This window comes from Ranitomeya variabilis, chromosome 2 (genome assembly GCF_051348905.1).
Source record: "Ranitomeya variabilis isolate aRanVar5 chromosome 2, aRanVar5.hap1, whole genome shotgun sequence".
In the NCBI taxonomy this organism is placed as follows: Eukaryota; Metazoa; Chordata; class Amphibia; order Anura; family Dendrobatidae; genus Ranitomeya; species Ranitomeya variabilis.
The window spans coordinates 872,961,789-872,969,112 of record NC_135233.1 but is presented as its reverse complement, the minus strand read 5'-3'; positions in this window follow the sequence as shown (position 1 = coordinate 872,969,112).

Sequence of the window (7,324 nt, the reverse complement as noted above, 5' to 3'; positions counted from 1 at the left end):
TGGCAGAGGGTGTTGCGGGGAGAGACTCAGGGGGGTCCCTGTCAGGGGTGGGATCCTGACAGAGGCCTAGCGAACAGAGAGAACGTTACGGGACCGCGCCTGCACTTGATCGCGGCGGTACCCTAAGAAAGGACAAGAGGCGAGGTATATTGTGCTGAGTGAGAAACGAGATCAACGCAACAAGGAGAAATACCAGTAGGAGTCGTGCTGTAAGACGAGGCAACATCCTACTGAGGCGCGTAGCTGGTGGCCGGAACGCTGAGGAAGTACTAGGCTCCAAGCAATACTTCAGACCTACGGCAGGACAGTCAGCTATAGGCGGGCTGTCTCACACCATTCACCTACGAAGACACAGGGGGCAACAATAGGAGAGGGGCGACTCTAGGGTCCCGGAAGAACTCCGAGCCTACCCGTCATACGGGTGCGTCCTAGCCATATCATCTGGGGGACGAAGAAGAACATCATAATCGAGTTGTGAGGGAACTTCAGAAACAGACACAACAGTTGTGGGGACTATCCCGTAAGCACAGCAGGGGAGGACCACAACACACAAGCGCTAGAAGGTAGGCACAGATTTCCACCTGCGAAGGGAATTCTGGAGGTGCCATCGGACCTGCCGGACTTGCGCAGCCCGGTTAACCGTATTCCGGACTGAGGATCCTGGGACCTTCAGTAAAGAGGTAAAGAGACTGCAACCTGGTGTCCTCGTTATTTACTGCGACCTGCACCGCACCACCACAATATCATCACCATTCCCTCCACCTTCATTGTACGCCCCTCAGCAGGGTCACGGACCGGGTCTAGCCACCGTGACAACCCCAGAACAGAGACTAAGAGGCCCGGTACCGGGTACCCCTCGGCCCTGCGACAGTGGGGGCGCTACAACTTGGCGTCACGAACAGGATCTACTTAAGCCTGAAGAATCAGGTCATGTGTGCCTTGGAACTGTGATTTATTGTGACTGGACTGTGACTTATTGCAAAGGCTGTGTGTTGCCACTTGCCGCTAAAAGTTCCCGCCAAAAGCCACCGCCATTGCAGCGCCACAGGGAGCGCAGAGGAAGAAGAAGGGTGTGCCATGGGAGGAGATTACCAAAGCGGCGCCAAAAGTAATGACCGCCCCCTCCGACTTCTGCTGCGAGACGACGACCTGCCCAGCAGCAGAGGAGAACCACCCCCTGATTTGCAACGGCGGGAACGAGGCGAAGAGGGAGCTCGACCTTGGAGAAATGGCGAAGCCAGGTGTATGCAGTGCCGCCGAATGCCGGACAGCGACGATGAGCAGCAAGTGCCTGAGCGACGGCGAAGTATTCCCGGCTTGTCCTCACCCACCGGAGACAGACCCGAATGCACTGCAGCTGAAGGATCTGAACTCCTCGGAGCCAGTGGTGGCGGAGCCGAGCCTACCTATCCCGACCACGGAGCCAGCAGGTGCGGAGCCATGGAGAGCGGACCCACATTGAGAGGCCACCTTGGAGGAGCCGCGGTCCGGGCTGCAGCCGATTCCAGTGTCCTTGTCAGCGGAACGGATCGACATCGGTGGAATCACATCCGGCGCAGGTATGGAAGGCGCCCCTACTCCCCCGACCGATCCTGCTCCCCTGACCGATCCCGCTCCCGCTCCCGCTCCTCACCCCAACAATAACTGTTTCCTCACGGCGGGGCTGGTGGTGCTCACCCCCGACATGATGGGGAAGCTGGTACCTCCACTACCGACCACGATGGGGGAACCCATAGATGTGAGCCCAGAAGGGGTGATCCTCCAGTGGGACACCCCCTGGACCGGGCCAGAAGGAGCTCGGGAGGAAGGCTTCACCCTTGCTGTGCTCACCTGGGAACAATATAAACAATGCCTGATCCTACATTGGAAAAACCGAAGGGACACAGGATAAACTAATGCGCCAAAAGTACAATGCTCGAAGCCTGCGTGCGGCAGGAAAGACGTGGTAAAGCGGGGAACTGTGCTGGCCTTTCACCCAAAACGGGGTTGGGGCTCCATACAGGAACCGGGACTACGACTGACGTCTTCGTTACCAGTTATAACGTGAAGACTCCCTGCCGCGACCAATATGGTGACCCACTATTGCAAAGGGGGGATCAGGTGACCTACACCCGCCACCGGAGTGCGCAAGGATGGTGCGCTCGGAACGTCCAACAATGTGGGCCTGAGGGGGTGTCACCTGATGCCCCGACCATGACCGATCCGGACTTGACAGATCTTGTTACTATCGCCACTGTGCGCCTTGTTGCGGCTACCGAGCTTGCAGCCAGGGTTAGCCTTCAAATCCAGACACCGGGTGACCTGACTGCACCCGAGAGACCAACCCTTGACACTGACACTACATCAGCCGCAGATCAGAGTCCGCCTCCTGCTCAGCCAGAACCTGAGTAAGCATAAATGCTTTACAGAATGTATATAGTTAACTGTTTGTCCTCTTGCTGCTATGACCCGACTAGGGTAATTCTTAAAGGGATCCCTTTGTTTACCCAGGATCCCTTCTTCTGCTTTTTGTTTTTGTTCCTGTCTTATCATTGTTGAAAGAACTGCTGGATCAGGAACACTGCATGATTACAAACTCCTTGTAAATAGTTTGCACCTTCTTAAAGGTGCCCTCTACTGGTTTTATAAAAGAAAGGACTCTTTGCGAAGAAACTGTTCCTGGAAGCAGTACCGGAGTCCTTGCTGCATACGGACTTGCAGCTTGAGAAGTTGCACTACCTCATAGAGACTTGGTTCCTTCTTAAAGGGAACGTTCATCGATAGCACTTAAAGAATGATGGTGCTTTAAAAGAAAGTATTGATAATGCTTACGTATAAAGAAGTTATATGTAGTGAGCTAGTTAATTGTGAGAAATGTCTAATGATGTGTCAGAGAACGAGGACAGGAAGTGAACCCATACGGGGTTAGTCGGTGAGTCCTCCTAGGAGCCATACAGAGATGGCTCAGAGATCTTGAACTGAGAGATGGATGATATGTTCTATACTGTGTATAGTAGTAGAAAGGCAGTAGGCCCGGGCAGAAAGGGACGGTCCTGTAATAGAACGAGAGGCAGTAGGCCTGGGGCAGATAGACAGGCGGTCCTGCAGATGTAAAGATGGAAAATGAAGGAAAAGTTGATTAGCCTTATAGCGTTTTATAAGAAGGTCTTTAGTGGATTCAGTGTGTACATCCTTAAAGGCAATGTTAAATTATTGTTCAAAAATGTGCACTTAGTAGAATACCCGGTTGGGTAAGAAAAGTTATTTATAGTATGTTATTTAAAGTATTTAACCATGTTTGTAACGTTCAAGTGTCCTCACCTCCCATAAAGGGAAGCTCTGTTCAAACTTGCTTAATGTTATTGCATTTCAAAATTGTATGTCTTTTTGCTGACATGTACTGTTGTTTTCTTCCCAGTCCAGGAGTACTGGATTTAACCGGGGGGGAGTGCAGCGCCCCAGAGTCCAGGTTGCTGCAGTACTGATGTTCCGCCGCTAAGGGGGGCTATGGTACGTCTGATGGCACTGAAGGAGTTCTTCTGACCAGGTATCACAGTCACCAAAACACTTCACAGTCTGGCCTCCAGGGGGAGCTAAGGGTGCTATGTATTAGGCCACTCCTCACAATCTGGTAAAACTGGGGGTTAGGCAGAAAGTTAGACGGAAGCTGACTGGGAATCGAACAGGCAACACCCTGTGGCAGAGGGTGTTGCGGGGAGAGACTCAGGGGGGTCCCTGTCAGGGGTGGGATCCTGACAGAGGCCTAGCGAACAGAGAGAACGTTACGGGACCGCGCCTGCACTTGATCGCGGCGGTACCCTAAGAAAGGACAAGAGGCGAGGTATATTGTGCTGAGTGAGAAACGAGATCAACGCAACAAGGAGAAATACCAGTAGGAGTCGTGCTGTAAGACGAGGCAACATCCTACTGAGGCGCGTAGCCGGTGGCCGGAACGCCGAGGAAGTACTAGGCTCCAAGCAATACTTCAAACCTACGGCAGGACAGTCAGCTATAGGCGGGCTGTCTCACACCATTCACCTACGAAGACACAGGGGGCAACAATAGGAGAGGGGCGACTCTAGGGTCCCGGAAGATCTCCGAGCCTACCCGTCATACGGGTGCGTCCTAGCCATATCATCTGGGGGACGAAGAAGAACATCATAATCGAGTTGTGAGGGAACTTCAGAAACAGACACAACAGTTGTGGGGACTATCCCGTAAGGACAGCAGGGGAGGACCACAACACACAAGCGCTAGAAGGTAGGCACAGATTTCCACCTGCGAAGGGAACTCTGGAGGTGCCATCGGACCGGCCGGACTTGCGCAGCCCGGTTAACCGTATTCCGGACTGAGGATCCTGGGACCTTCAGTAAAGAGGTAAAGAGACTGCAACCTGGTGTCCTCGTTATTTACTGCGACCTGCACCGCACCACCACAACATCATCACCATTCCCTCCACCTTCATTGTACGCCCCTCAGCAGGGTCACGGACCGGGTCTAGCCACCGTGACAACCCCAGAACAGAGACTAAGAGGCCCGGTACCGGGTACCCCTCGGCCCTGCAACAGTGGGGGCGCTACATATACAACAAAAATTATGCTGCACATGGGGCACACCTACAATAGGGCATTTAGAAACAATAACATTCTGATGGGTCAGCTCTAGCTTTTAAAAACTATAAAGAGACTAGCTAAAGAGCCCAGCGTTGACCGGGCATAGTAACTAACTGTGGTTAGCTATATCAAATTAGAATGATTATAATGCACATGAAAACCACCCACATTATATATATTCAACAAAAATTTACTAAATGATTACTATGAGTGACAGAAACTCATAGTAATTAGTGATGAGCGAGTGTACTCGTTGCTCGGGTTTTCCCGAGCATGCTCGGGTAGTCTCCAAGTATTTGTTAGTGCTCGGAGATTTAGTTTTTGTCAACGCAGCTGCATGATTTAAGGATGCTAGACAGCTTGAATACATGTGGGGATTCCCTAGCATCCAGGCAACCCCCACATGTACTCAGGCTGGCTAGCAGCCATAAACCATGCAACTGCTTTGACAAAAACTAAATCTCCGAGCACTAACAAATACTTGGAGATCACCCGAGCGTGCTTGGAAAACCTGAGCAATCAGTACACTCGCTCATCACTAATTACTATGAGTTTCTGTCACCCATTGCAAACTACTGTTCCTTTTATGAAGCACAATATCACAGGTGTAAACTCATTACCCACAATCAAAATAACTACCACATCAAATATGGGGGCATTGAAATGCCAGTGATGTTCACCTTGTGGTGCTTTGTTAGCTCTGATTACAACTTTGTAATCGTCATTTGGCATGCTTTCAAGTGCAGTCTTGAAAAGTTGTACATATGGATTGTTTAAGTGAAGGAACTGCTGCAAGTTAGTGACAATATCAAGGTGAGTGTTTGGAATTAAAGACCATCTCTGCTGAGCTTCTGCTTCTACATTTCCCATGAAGTAGAGTTGAAGAAATTGAGGTTCTTTTTCTTGTAATGGAAACAGTGAGCCAATTGAGTGGTAAATCTGTCCTTGAACTTTGAACATGGGCATAAATCCAGTTGAAAAACTTCTCTTTTTGCACCAAATTATGTCATTTGGAAGCAGGAGTTGTACTTCCTGATGTTGTCCAAGAAATGGTTTGATATTACAGTGGTGCCTGTCATCAGAGATTTCAGGGGTCTGGTGGTGAGAGGAGAGGAAGCAGTTTTACCTTGCCATTTCCACAGCATAAACCTGGTGGTTCATGTTTCCACTTCAGGGCATTGCAGTACATGCATACCACATCCATTTTTCCTATGTTAACTATTGGATTATCCTGAGAGTTGATGTCTGAGTGGTAACAAAAGGCAGAGTATTTCAAATTTCCAACTTTTTCCTGTGTCCTGGTGGAAGCAGTTGCGATTCTCATGTCTGTAAGTTTTGCTTCTCTCTGCTGAGATATTTCAGTAGCCCTTCAGGAAACAGCTTTTGTTCTGATGTCTGCAAATCTTGCTTCTCTCTGCTGAGACATTTTAGTGGACCTTGATGAAGGAGCTCTTGTTCTCTTGTCTGCAAGTCTTGCTTCTCTCTGCTGAGATGTTTCAGTGGCCCTTGAAGAAGCAGCTTTTGTTCTCATGTCTGCAAGTCTTGTGGAGCACCCTCTAGGACCGTGGGTACTGGATACGGGGCCGGTTCTGTTCTTAAAGGGGTGGTCACGGTGGCAGTGACCCGGTCCATGGCCCTGGGTGTCCAGTAAAAGGGGGTTAATGAAGATGGGAATAAAGTCTAATGTAGTAGTGTTCATGACGCCATCTGAGGTATTAAAGGGTCCTCTGGGGCTGATGGTTTTACAGCTTAGATGGTATAGCTCTCCACAGGTAGAGCTTGGTCCCCAGGGCTCCCAGTGTAGCTGGTAAGAGGAATAGTTGACGGTGGGGTGCAGGGAATAATTGCAGGACACAGGGATAACAGTTTCTTTGACCTTTTACTGGTAGAATTCAGGTACAGTCCAGGGTACAGGTATCAGGTGATGGTGGGGTCAGGGCAGCCTGGAAACAGCTTGGGATCCACTTAGCCAGGTGGGTTCTGACCCTTGCTGCCTGAAGCTCTGCACAAGTCCTCTCAGTGTCTGTATTCTCAACCTGTATGGCTGACAGCCTGAAGCTTTCTTGGGCATTGTCCTTTCTCTGGCAGCCTCCTCACTTGCTGTGGTACCTGCAGGTCTTGGATGGGACAGGAGACTTGCAATCTCCTGCCCTCCGGGTTCAGTGGCTGGGTCTCCAACTCGTACACCACCACAGACCCCGGTGTCCAGTGTTGTGAATTCCGCTCTTGGGCTCCCTCCGGTAGTTATAAGTAGCATTTTTGTGAATTCTGCTCTTGGGCTCCCTCCTGTGGTTTTGAGTGGTATGGCTGCTTCTTGGATTTAGCATCAGCAGCTGTTCTCACTGATCGTCTTTCTGGCTCGGCTATATTAGTCTGGCCTTATCCCTAATTCAATGCCAGTTGTCAATTGTTGAGCTTGGAGTCATGGCTCTCTGAGGATTTCCCTGCCACTCTGACTATTTCAGCAAAGCTAAGTCCTTGCTTGTCTTTTTGCAGTTCACTTGTTGTGGACTTTGATGTTTGGCATTTTCTATATTTTGCTCATTTGTCCAGCTTATCAGTATGGATCTATTTAGCTAAGCTGGAAGCTCTGGGCAGCAGAGTTTGCCCTCCACACCTTTAGTCAGGTGTGGAGATTTTTGCATTTCTCTGCGGTGGACTTTTTCTAGTTTTTATTACTGACCGCACAGTTTTCTGTTCTGTACTAATTCTGTCTATCTAGTAGTGGCCTC